The sequence below is a fragment of the Zea mays genome, chromosome 9, assembly GCF_902167145.1.
Source record: "Zea mays cultivar B73 chromosome 9, Zm-B73-REFERENCE-NAM-5.0, whole genome shotgun sequence".
NCBI classification, from domain to species: domain Eukaryota; kingdom Viridiplantae; phylum Streptophyta; class Magnoliopsida; order Poales; family Poaceae; genus Zea; species Zea mays.
Window position 1 is genome coordinate 48,794,875 of NC_050104.1, and position 13,149 is coordinate 48,808,023.

Genomic DNA, 13,149 nt, shown 5'->3' on the forward strand with positions numbered 1-13,149 from the left:
AGCCCATGCAGATTGAGAATGGCTTGCCGAAGCAACTGATGTCGTGGGTTGCTGGTTGCCCACATATTCAGAGAAATATGGCGAATAGCATGAAGCAGTATGCAAGACCTGCTTTGGCTGATTTTGTCGTGCTTCGGCTTCAGCGATTTCCTTCTGCTTTTGGATCGTGACTTGGCACGTCCTTGTTGTGTGTCCCTTATCCTCCCCACAGAATAAGCAGAACAATCTTCTGGGCTAAATGCCAAACCTTCCTCCAAAGCTTCTCCCCTCTCTGCCTCTTGGGGCTGGTGGCCTATAAGAAGTTTGCTGCATTCCCGAAGATTGTGAGCATTGCTTGCTGCTCTGGGTGTGATTTGCCCTGTCATCATTTGTGCTGGGATTGTGGATTGTTTTTACAATCCTGGGGTGGAGTCCTCCTCCGAAGCCCCTAGTCATCTCAGAATACCTGTAAGCTTCCTCCCTTCTCTAGCGAAAATCATTGTCAGCTCAGATATACTCATCCATCTTCTGGAGAAGTCTCTCCAGGGTTTGAGGTGGCTTCCTTGCAAAATATTGCGCTGTCGGTCCTGGCCGGAGCCCCTTAATCATAGCTTCGATGACGATCTCATTAGGCACCGAGGGCGCCTGGGCTTTGAGTCACAACAATCTTCGTACATATACCTGCAAGTACTCCTTATGGTCTTGCGTACATTGAAACAATGCTTGGGCAGTCACTGGCTTCGTCTGGAAACCCTGGAAGCTGCTGACTAGCATATACTTCAGCTTCTGCCACGATGTGATTGTTCCCGGTCGAAGAGAAGAATACCAAGTTTGAGCCACACTTCTGACTGCCATGACGAAGAAGTTTGCCATGACAGCAGTGTTCCACAATATGATTATATGGTTGTGTCGGGTGCCGTAAGTAGGGGTACCCCCAATACTCCTAAGCATGGCTAAGAAACATCTTCAAAACAGACCGTAAAGACTGGTAAGCACAGCTCAAAGTTAAATCCTCATCTACCAAGGGACGCGATCTCGTCTCGCCCGAGCCCGGCCTCGGGCAAGAACAGTAGTCCCGGACGGATTCACGCCTTGCCCGAGGGCCTCCTCAGGCAGTGGGCGCACCCTCGGCTCGCCCGAGGCCAAGCTCGGGAAAACTTTGTCGTATAGCAACCTCGGCCAAATTGCTTTACCACCGACCGTATCGCATACACATTTAATGCGGGGATCACCTGACACCTTATCCTGACACGCGCATCTCAGTTGGCAAGGTCGAAATGACCACAGTCACTTCGCCCCTTTACTGATCGTTCTGATAGGAAAACAACACTATTCACCCCGTTCCGACTACTGTGCCAACCACCAGGGTAAGACTAACAACAGTAAGTCACGGCCTCTCCCGAGTTCGGCCTCGAGCGCAACAGGGAGCTCCGCCTCGCCCGACCCCAGGCCTCGGCCTCAGCCTCGGCCTCGGGAGAAGGTCTCCGCATCGCCCGACCTCAGGCCTCGGCCTCGGGAGAAGGTCCCTGCCTCTCCCAACCTCAGCCTCGGCCTTGGGAGAAGTCACCGCCTCGCCCGACCTCGGCCTCGGACCGACTACGCTACAGGGGATACATCATTACCCTACCCCTAGCTAGCCGCCTCAGGCTACGAAGGAACAAGACCGGTGTCACATCTAGATTACTCCGGCAACAGGTAATGATGGTTCCCTGCATGCGTTCATGACGTCGATTGTTCTCAGCTCTCTACGAAGGCAAAGAAACGTCAGCAGGACCCAGGGCCGCACCACCAGCTACGCTTCTACAGGGCTCAAGCACTTCTCCGCTGGCCACATTAGCACATAGCTGCACCCCCATATGTACAGCTGGACCATCCCCTTGTGTCTATAAAAGGGATGCCCAGGGCTTTCCCAAGGCACACGAAAGAGGCTAACTCTGACGGCTCACTTCAAGGCCAAACCCTCTCCCGCGAAGCTTGTAACCCCTACTACGAGCACCCTGGTGCAAGATAATATAAGCCTCATCCCCCCTCTCATGTTTCACTTGCATCAATCCATCTGGGCAGGGACACACAGCGTCAAATTCACTAGTGAGATGAGGGTCCTCGCGGGTCCAAAACACCGACAGTTGGCACGCCAGGTAGGGGCCCAGCTGCGTGTTGACAATACTTTTCCGTTGAGTTCTAGATGGATAATCTTCAGCAACCTCTTCGGCCCGGGACGGTGCTCCGCTTTGGGAGTCTCGAGTTCATGTCCCCCTGACGGCAGCTACGACATGGCACTCCTCTCCCCGCAGCACGACAACAACGACGTTCGTCGGCTCGCCCGGCGGAGGCGAACTCGACGATGACATCTCTCCGTGGCGGAAGAGGAACACCCGGGTTTGCCCCGCCACCCTCCTCGCTGGAGAAGGAGGAGACGGAGCAACCATGGCCAGGCAAGAGGCGGCACCTCATCGGCTGTCGGACTAGAGCGAGCCGACGATGTCGGCACCCCTGCGGGAGACATGACGGGTGTTATCCTCGCACCTGGGACAACGACGGGTGTCGCTTCCCAGCAACGTGCCAACCCCAGGCGGACTGATGACGCCAGCACCCTTGCGAGAGACTTGTCGGGCATTAGTCTCGCACCTGAGATAGCGACACGTTCCATCTTCGATGCAACTTCACCACCATCCATCAACTAGGAGGTACCATCAGTTTTCCATCCTGTTCCTTTTAGATTCAGCTTCGATCCACCAAGCGACCCCACTTCGGCGAGCGCTTTCGCAAGGGCATATCCTGACCTTCCAGGGTACCATATGTGGTCAACTTGGACCTATTGACGGCCGTCTCAACCTCCGAACCCGCGGGTTCCGAGGAAGAGGACGACCCCGACTTCAGTTGGGATTTCTCCGGACTCCGTGATCCTATGTCATGCGAGACTTCATATCCGCATGTGACCACTGCCTCTCCGGCTACTCCGACGATGGCCACATCCTTGACGATGAGGGTTACGACCCAACTCGTGAATGTTTCCACGTCGATCAGGGGGATCACAACAAAGACAACCACCTTGGCATGCCAGAAAACGACGACGCCCCTGTGCCTGCGTCTCACGTTGAGATCCCGCGGGAGCTAGCTGTGGTCCGAGTCCCTGCGGGGGGGTCAGGGCACACAGCTCTAGCAACTCCGCGAGATGCAGGCCAAGCTCGACGAAGAAATGGGGCGACTTGTGCAGCTCCGACAAAACATCGAGCAGGAGTGGGCAGGTCGAGCACTCGCCGGAGGAGCGCGACATCGGGCCCGGGACGTCCAGCGACGTATAATTGATGACGCCAGGGCAGGGCTGCCCCGGCCTTCAACGGGGCCGGCCAGAACCTAGCTGCAGCGGCTATGTTACTTTAGAAAACGCCGGAGCCATCCACCACCGAGGGGCGACGTATCCAGGGCGAACTCAAGGACCTCCTGGAACATGCCGCTGTCCGACGAGCCGAGAGCTCTGCCTCCCGAAGGCGAGGAGGCCCCTCGGAGCATCACGCAGCGTCCTCCTGACGTATGCGCGAGGCCTCGGTCCACACCGAGCACACAGGAGACAGGACACTTGCAGCCCTGGATCGCTTCGGCAATGAGCAACACTGCCGCGATCGTCGAGCCCGCCTCGAGGAAAGGGTGCGCCGAGGCTACCACCCTAGACGCGGAAGACGCTATGACAGTGAAGAGGATCGGAGCCCCTCGCCCGAACCACCAGGTTCGCGGGTCTTCAGCCGGGCCATACGACGGGCGCTGTTCCCGGCCTGGTTCCGAGCCCCGACTACCATTACCAAGTACTCAGGGGAGACGAGGCCAGAGTTGTGGCTCGCGGATTACCGGCTGGCGTGCCAATTGGGAGGGACGAATGACGACAACATCATCATCCGCAATCTCCCCCTTTTCCTCTCTGACGCTGCCCGAGCCTGGCTAGACATCTGCCTCCTGCGCAGATCTTCGACTGGGACGACCTAGTCAAAACCTTCGCTGGGAATTTCCAAGGTACGTATGTGCGCCCTAGGAACTCGTGGGATCTTCGGAGCTGCCGCCAGCAGCCAAGGGAATCCCTGCGAGAGTACATCCGACGGTTTTCAAAGCAGTGCACCGAGTTACCTAATATCACCGACTCGGACGTCATCGGAGCATTCCTCGCTGGCACCACATGCCGGGACCTAGTAAGTAAACTGGGACGCAAGACTCCCACCAAGGCGAGCGAATTGATGGACATAGCCACCAAGTTTGCCTCTAGTCAGGAGGCGGTCGAAGCCATCTTCTGGAAGGACAAGCAGCCTCAGGAAAGACAGAAGGAAGACGTCCTCGAGGCGTCCGTTTAGCGTGGCACAAAGAAGAAGACCAGGAAGAAGGCGCAAGCAAAACGCAACGCCATTAACGCGGATCTCGTCGCTGCTGCCGAGCACAGGAATCCTCGGAAACCTCCCGGAGGGGCCAACGTGTTCGACAAGATGCTCAAGGAGTCGTGCCCCTATCACAGGGGTCCCGTCAAGCACACCCTTGAAGAGTGCGACATGCTCCGGCGCTACTTCAATAAGGCCGGGCCCTCGGCAGAAGGTGGCAAGGACCAAGGCAACAACAAGAAGGGGGCGACAAGGAAGAGGAGTTCCCGGAGGTCCACAACTGCTTCATGATCTACGGTGGGCATGTAGCGAATGCCTCGGCTCGACACCGCAAGCAGGAACGCCAGGAGGTCTGCTCGGCAAAGGTAGCAACGCCAGTCTACCTAGACTGGTCCGACAAACCCATTACATGCGACCAAGGCGATCACCCAACTGCGTACCGAGCCCAGGAAGGTACCCGCTTGTCGTCGACCCTGTCATTGGCAACGCTAGGCTCTCCAAGGTCCTCATGGACGGAGGCAGCAGCCTCAACATCATCTACGCCGAGACCCTAGGGCTCTTGGGGGTCGATCTGTCCACGATCCGGGCCAGTGCAGCACCTTTTCACGGGATTGTCCCCGGCAAGCATGTCCTACCCCTTGGGCAACTTGATTTTGCCCATCTGCTTTGGAACTCCCTCCAACTTCCGAAAGGAAACCCTCACTTTCGAGGTAGTCGGGTTCCAAGGGACCTATCACACGGTGTTGGGAAGACCGTGCTACGCCAAGTTCATGGTCGTCCCCAACTACATGTACCTCAAGCTCAAGATGCCAGGCCCCAAGGGAACCATCATCGTCGGATCCACATATCGCCACGCTTACGAGTGCGACGTGGAATGCGTGGACTACGCCGAAGCCCTCGCCGAGTCCGAAGCCCTCATCGCCGACCTGGATTGCCTCTCTAAAGAGGCGCCCGAAGCGAAGCGGCACGCCGGCAACTTCGAACCAGCCGAGGCGGTTAAGTCCGTCTCTCTTGACCCCAGCAACGACGCCAGCAAGAAAGTCAGGATCGGCTCCGAGCTCGACCCCAAATAGGAAGCAGTGCTCGTCGACTTTCTCCGCACAAACGCTGAAATTTTTGCGTGGAGTCCCTCGGACATGCCAGGCATACCGAGGGATGTCGCCGAGCACTCACTGGACATCCGAGCCGATGCCCAACCCATGAAACAGCACCTGCGCCGTTTTGATGAAGAAAAGCGCAGAGCCATAGGCGAGGAGGTCCACAAGCTAATGGCTGCAGGGTTCATCAAAGAAGTATTCCATCCAGAATGGTTAGCTAACCCTGTACTTGTAAGGAAAAAAGGTGGGAAATGGAGGATGTGTGTAGACTACATTGGGTTAAATAAAGCATGTCCAAAGGTTCCCTACCCTCTGCCCCACATCGATCAAATTGTGGACTCCACCGCTGGGTGCGAAACCCTGTCTTTCCTCGATGCCTTTTCAGGCTATCACCAAATCAAGATGAAAGAATCCGACCAGCTTGCGACTTCTTTTATTACACCTTTTGGCATGTATTGTTATACTACTTTGCCATTTGGCTTGAGGAATGCAGGTGCAACATACCAAAGGTGCATGAACCATGTGTTCGGAGAACACATCGGCAGAACGGTCGAGGCTTACGTCGATGACATCGTTGTCAAAACAAGGAAAGCCTCCGACCTCCTCTCTGACCTTGAGGTGACATTCAGGTGCCTAAAGGCGAAGAGCGTAAAACTCAATCCCGAGAAGTGTGTCTTCGGAGTCCCCCGAGGCATGCTCCTAGGGTTCATCGTCTCCGAACGAGGCATCGAGGCCAACCCAGAGAAAATCACGGCCATCGCCAACATGAGACCCATCAAAGATTTAAAAGGAGTACAAAGGGTCATGGGATGCCTTACGGCTCTGAGCCGCTTCATCTCGCGCCTTGGTGAGAAAGGATTGCCCTTGTACTGCCTCTTAAGGAAGGTCGAGCGCTTCACTTAGACTCCCGAGGCCGAAGAAGCCCTCGGAAACTTAAAGGCACTTCTTACTAATGCGCCCATCTTGGTGCCCCCCACTGCGGGAGAGAACCTCTTGATTTAGTAGCCACAACCACTCAGGTGGTCAGCGCTGCGGTCGTAGTCGAGAGACGAGAAGAGGGGCATGCACTGCTCATCCAGAGGTCAGTCTACTTCATCAGCGAGGTGCTATCTGAGACCAAAATCTGCTACCCATAAATCCAGAAGCTACTGTATGCAGTGATTCTAACACTGCGAAAGCTGCGACACTACTTCGAGTCTCATCCGGTGACTGGGGTGTCATCCTTCCCCCTGGGAGAGATCATCTAGTGCCGAGAGGCCTCGGGTAGGATAGCAAAATGGGCAGTGGAACTCATGGGGGAAACACTTTCATTCGCTCCTCGGAAGGCCATAAAATCTTAAGTCTAGGTAGATTTCCTGGCTGAATGGGTCGACACCCAATTGCCGACAGCTCCAATCCAGGCCGAACTTTGGACCATGTACTTCGATGGGTCGCTTATGAAAACCGGAGCAGGTGTTGGCTTGCTCTTTATCTTGCCCCTCGGGAAACATGTGCGCTACGTGATACGCCTCCATTTTCCGGCGTCAAACAACGTGGCCGAATACGAGGCCTTGGTTAATGGGTTGCGCATCGCCGTCGAGCTAGGGGTTTGACGCCTCGACGCTCGTGGCGACTCGCAGCTCGTTATTGACCAAGTCATGAAGAACTCTCACTGTCGCGATCGAAAAATGGAGGCCTACTACGACAAAGTTCGGCGCTTGGAAGATAAGTTCTATGGGCTGGAACTCAACCATGTTGTTCGACGGTACAACGAGACTGCGGATGAGCTGGCTAAAATAGCCTCGGGACGGACGACGGTTCCCCCGAATGTCTTCTCTAGGGACATATATCAACCATCCGTCAAACTCAACGACGCACCCGAACCCGAGGGGACCTCGGCCCAGCCCGAGGTACCCTCGGCCAACGAGGGTGAGGCCCTGCGCGTCGAGATAGAGCAGAATGGGGTCACGCCAAACCTAAACTGGCAGACCCCGTACCTGGAATATCTCCTCCGAGGAGAGTTGCCCCTCGACAAGGCCGAAGCTCGGCGACAGGCTCGGCGTGCCAAGTCATTCGTTTTACTGGGTGATGAAAAAGAGTTGTACCACCGCAGCCCCTTAGGCATTCTCCAACGATGCATATCCGTCGCCCAAGGACAAGAGTTGTTACAAGAAATACACTCGGGGGCTTGCGGTCACCATGCAGCACCTCGAGCCCTCGTAGGAAACGCTTTCCGACAAGGTTTCTACTGGTCGACCGCAGTGGCCGATGCCACTAGGATTGTACGCTCCTGCTGAGGGTGTCAATTCTACGCGAGACGGACGCACCTTCCCGCTCAGGCCCTACAGACAATACCTATCACTTGGTCGTTTGCCGTATGGGGTTTGGACCTCGTCGGTCCCTTGCAGAAGGCACCCGGAGGCTTCACGCACCTGCTGGTCGCCATCGACAAATTCTCCAAATGGATCGAAGTCCGACCCCTAACCAGCATCGGGTCCGAGCAGGCAGTGGCGTTCTTTACAAATATTATCCACCGCTTTGGGATCACAAACTCCATCATCACCGACAATGGCACGCAATTCACTGGGAAAAAGTTCCTAGACTTCTGCGAAGGCCACCACATCCATGTGGACTGGGCCGCCGTAGCTCACCCAATGACAAATGGGCAGGTGGAGCGCGCCAATGGCATGATTTTGTAGGGACTAAAGCCGAGGATCAACAACGACCCCAACAAGTTTGGCAAGCAGTGGATAAAAGAGCTACCCTCAGTGATTTGGAGTCTGAGGACGACGCCGAGCCGGGCCACGGGTTTCTCGCTGTTTTTTCTAGTCTATGGGGCCGAGGCCGTCCTACCCACGGACTTAGAATTCGGTTCCCCGAGGACAAAGGCATACGACGACCAAAACAACCAGACCAGCCAAGAAGATTCACTGGACCAGCTGGAAGAGGCTTGGGACGTAGCCTTACTACACTCGGCGCGGTATTAGCAGTCTCTGCGACACTACCACGCCCGAAGGATTCGGCCCCGAGGCTTCCAAATGGGAGATTTGTTGCTTCGGCTACGACAAGACGCCCGAGGGCGCCACAAGCTTACTCCTCCCTGGGAAGGGCCATTCATCATCGCCAAAATTTTGAAGCCCGAGACATACAAGCTGGCCAACGATCAAGGCGAGGTCTACAGCAACGCTTGGAACATCGAACAACTACGTCGCTTTTACCCTTAAAGTGTTTCAAGTCGTTCATGTATCTTGATCCCTTTACATGTATAAATAAAAAGTCTAACCGTCAAGGGAGGATCGGCCTTGCCTCAGCAAAAACCGAACCTTCCTCGGGGGCTAGAAGAGGGGAACCCCCTCTGCGTCAAAATTTTCCTCAGAAAAGTTTTCTACCAAAACGACTTTCATGCCTTTCGACTATATCGATAACAGAATCCTAAAAATGAGCGAGAGAGACCTTGAACGGCAAGGCCGACCGAGCCGAGGGACTCCTACACCTCTGAGATACGGATACCTCACTCATCACCTTCCGCGAAAAGTAACTCGCGCTCAGATAAGTGATTCTGCTACCGAACAAGTCCTAACGCTCGAAACAAGAGGAAAGAAAACGCAACTTTATACTCTGACACTAAAAAAGTTTAGGCCTCAGCGGCCGCAAGAAACATACACATACTTAAAATAAATTGTTCCCTATAGGCTCAGGTGTCGGTAGGGGGAGGAGCAGCACCCTCGGCGTCGTTCCCGCCCGCGGCAGAATCTGGCCCGGCCTCGGACGGCGACACAGGCAGAAGGATCTCCACCTCGAAAAAGGAAGCCAGCACCGCGCCTGGGCCCTCGGCAGCCGCGTCAAGCCTTTGGACATCGGATAGGGCGGCCTCCTCTTCGTCGGGTAAGCAGTAGCCCTCGCTGACCCGCTCCAAATCCACATCATAGTGGGAAGCGAGGACAGCGAAGGCCCGCCTAACGCCGTGGTGCAGCGCCCCGCGGAGTCTACTGCGCACGTGGCCGCCCAAGGCCTGCAGGCGACTCTGGGGAGAGCTGCCCGAGGGGACGTCGTCGAGGCTGAAGGTCTGGCAAAAAGCCGAGATGGCCTCGGACATGGCCATATGGTCGACCTCCTTCTGCTCGGCCGCCTGGGCAAGCGCCTTGCAGTTCTTGACGAACTCGTTAAGAGCCGTCTCAAACCATGAAGACAGCAGGACAATATTCTTTGGACACGAGGAAAAGAATTAAGCTAAAACAAAATCACAAAGCAGGCAAAACATACCTTCGGCCCGGGCACGCTGCTGCGAGGCCATGACTCGGGCGGACCAGGCAGACCCAACGGCCACGGCCAGGCCCTCCGCAAGGGTCCCGGCCCGAGCGGTCGCCTCGGCTAGCCGCTCCGTAACCTCAGCCAGCTGTCCCCTAAGGGCCTCAGCCTGGCTCACGGCCTCGGCGGCTTGGCTCCGGAATTGGTCCCGCTCGCTGGTGACCTGGCCAAGCTCCAGCTGCCGCTGCTGCATCTCCTCGGCCTGGGAAGCCACCTGCCCCCGTGCCAACGAAGCCTCCGTTCGTGCCGACGCCGCCTCTGTCCGCGCCGCCGCTGCCTCCGACTTCAGCTCATCACAGAGCAGCCGAAGGTCCGCCACCTCGGCGCTCCGTTGGGCGAGGCGCTCATTGGCCTCGGTAAGCGTGGCCCACCGGGACCGCAACGACTCCCAAACGTCACTCTCGCGACGGATGAACAGCGACTTAGCGGTGCTCACGTCTGCGAGCTCCTGAGGGAGAAAATAGGATATCACAAAGAATGCCCTGATCACGCGAGGCGTACGTCTAAATCCTTACCTGGAAGACCCTGGGAACATCTCTGGAAAGGATTTCCATGGTCGTCCGAAGCGACCTCATCGCCGCCTGAGTATATTCACGGAAATTATCCCAGAACTGCTCCTCCAGCTCATCGTTAAGGGAAAGGAGGGGCTCCGAGGTGTCGCGGCTCCAGAAAAGGAGCGGCTGCCCACACCACTCATTGGGATTGAGCTGCATGGGGATAAGGCCGCTGCTCCCCAAGACGGGCCACAGTTCTGCGTGCCTCGCGACCGAGGCGCCGGGTCCCTCTGCAGTCGATGCATCGGGTGCCACCGCAGTCGACGTATCGGGCCTCTCCTCAGCCAAGGTGACAAGCCTCCGCTCACCGACCTCGGCAACAACGGTCGCCCCCTCCTCATGGTCGAAAATGGGGAGATCGGGGATGACCAAGGGCAGAGGCACCTCAGCCATCTCAACATCGGCGGTGACGGGCGGCTCCGCGGGCGAATCAGCGACGGCCCCGGCAGGAATTGATGTCGGTGCCGGCAACAAGACAGGCGGACTCGGGGCCGCGGCCGCGTCAACGGCCTCCCCCGATATGATGGCCGCTCCAACAGGGGGCTCGACCTAGGAGGCTTGCCCCATGACAGCCTGTGCCGCCTGGGCCCCCCGCTGGAGGGCGCCTTGCACGGAGGCCAACCAACCAGCGTGGCGCGCCGCAACTCCGGCTGCAGAGGCCGGCCCCGTCTTAAGGGCCTTCGTGGGGGCCAGACCAGCCGAGCCCTGCCTCCGCTTGCTGAAAGGGAGAAGGGGCAAATTCAAGACACACAGCGAAATAACTGAAACAGGGGTACCCTCAGATACTTACCCGCTCTAGGGCAAGGCCAATCGTGCCTGCGGGGAGACCCCTCGGGCCCCAGTCTCCGTAGGCGCTGCCGAGGGTTGTCCCGCAGCCGGCTTCGACGCCGCTTCCACCTCGGACGCCCGAGGCGCCGAGGGAGCGGCCTGCCCAGGCGACATCGCGACATCCGGGGACCAACTTCCCGTACGGCCGGCACAGGCACCTGCTCTTGGGGGACATGCGGTTCGGCCTGACCTCCCGGAGTCACCCCAATTATATCGGCCAAGGGGTCAAGTACCCCCTCGGCCCGCCTCCTCTCCTCGGACCGGGACCCCGGCATCCCGGCCCCAAACGTTGGTGACGCTAGCCCACCTGGAAGCTGGCTTGACGACCTTTGGCCCAGCCTCGGATCCGGACTGAGGCCAAGCTAGGCCGCCATGCCATCATCTTCATCATCGTCGTCGTCGTCAGGCTTGTCTGACGACGGCTCCAACGGGAGCCCATCCCTTGCTTGCCTCCGACGACGCTTCTCCAAAGCTTCCCGAGCTCGCATCCTCTCGCGAGGTCGGGCCTTTTCCGCGTCCTTCTTCTCCTTGTCCTTCTCCGCGGCGAGCCTACGCGCGGTCCGGCCCACCGCGTCCTCCAGGACCGGTGGCCGGGAGAGTTTAAAATTCCTCAACCCCTGGGGACGAACAAAAATCCCAACAGTAAGAACTAAAGACGTAAGAAACACGACACAAAACAGAACGAGGGTCGGACACTTACTAGGGACACATACCGATGGTCGGGACGCATCGGGCTGGCTAAGGACGCCAGCGTCCGGCCTTCCTACTGTGCCCGCTACCCGTCTGAGAAGGTCATCGGCGAAGAGGGAGGTCGAGGACATCCGTGAACCCTCCAAATCAACCCTGGCTTCATCTCCGAAAGCCGCAACCGCCGCTCTGCCAATGGGAGCACCCTCCGGCGGTGGATAGCGGCGACGACCCCTGCGGCGGTAAGGCCCTCGACTTGTAACTTCTGTAGGGCACGGAGAATGGGCTGGAGCTTCTCCTGGTTCTCGCGTGTGGCCCCCCAGCGCCAGTTATCGCTGGCGGCGGTCACCACTTGTTGAGAAAACGGCGGAAGCATCCCGTCGTTGTTCCGGAGATAAAACCACCGGTTCTACCACCCCTTGTTCGAAGACACAAGGGAGGCAGGGATGTACTGCTGTGCCCGCCCCGACCTTAGCTGAAGGGTGCAGCCGCCAGCCCGCACCTCCATACGGACCTTCTTCACGTCCGTCGACGCGGCGAAGAACTCGACGGAGAAGAGATGGGTCCACAGGTCCAAGTGGGGGTCAATCCCCATAAACTCCTCACAAACCGCCACGAAAATAGCCGCCTGCGCGATGGAGTTGGGGTTGAAGTTATGCAGCTCCACCCCGCAGTAATGCAGAGCGCCCGCATGAAGCAGCTCACCGGCATCCCAAACCCCCGCTCATAGAAGGGGGTGAAACTGACCACGTACCCCGGCGGCGGAGTCAGGTCGGCCTCGCTCCCAGGGGCCAACCACTCAGGCTATGGCCCGCCGGAGAGAGGACAGAGCAAACCCTCGGTAACAAGGGCCTGCAAATCCTCCGCAGTGACGGTGGAGAAAGGCCACGGGTCGCGCGGCGGAATGACGGTCGCCTTATCAGCCATCGCCGAACGGGAGCGGTGGGAGCAGAGGGGACGAGGTGCGCGGTTTTCTCTTCTCTGTCTACTCCCTCAGGTTGCGAAAACAAAGGCAGAAGGCAAGCGCAAATGGCAGGGTAAGAAACAACTGCTGGCCCCTCTTCCGGGTATATAAAGGCCAGGGCGAAATCCACCCAAAACTTCGCCCGAACCCTTCGTGAATTTCAAACTCGAAGGCAAAGCAGTTTATCCATTCCTTGAATGACTCGCGCACGCGCAACAGATACCCCGCGAGTCGCCCGTCCCGTCGCATTAACTCCCTGGCAGGACACACGTCTCCTCTGGCAGGCGGGCGGGCGCCGTTTCACCTCCATCATGATGACTGCCTCAAAAAAGGTGTGCCACACTATTTCGAAATATCTCCTTTCTTCCTTTCCTCTCTCTTTCTCTCTCTCC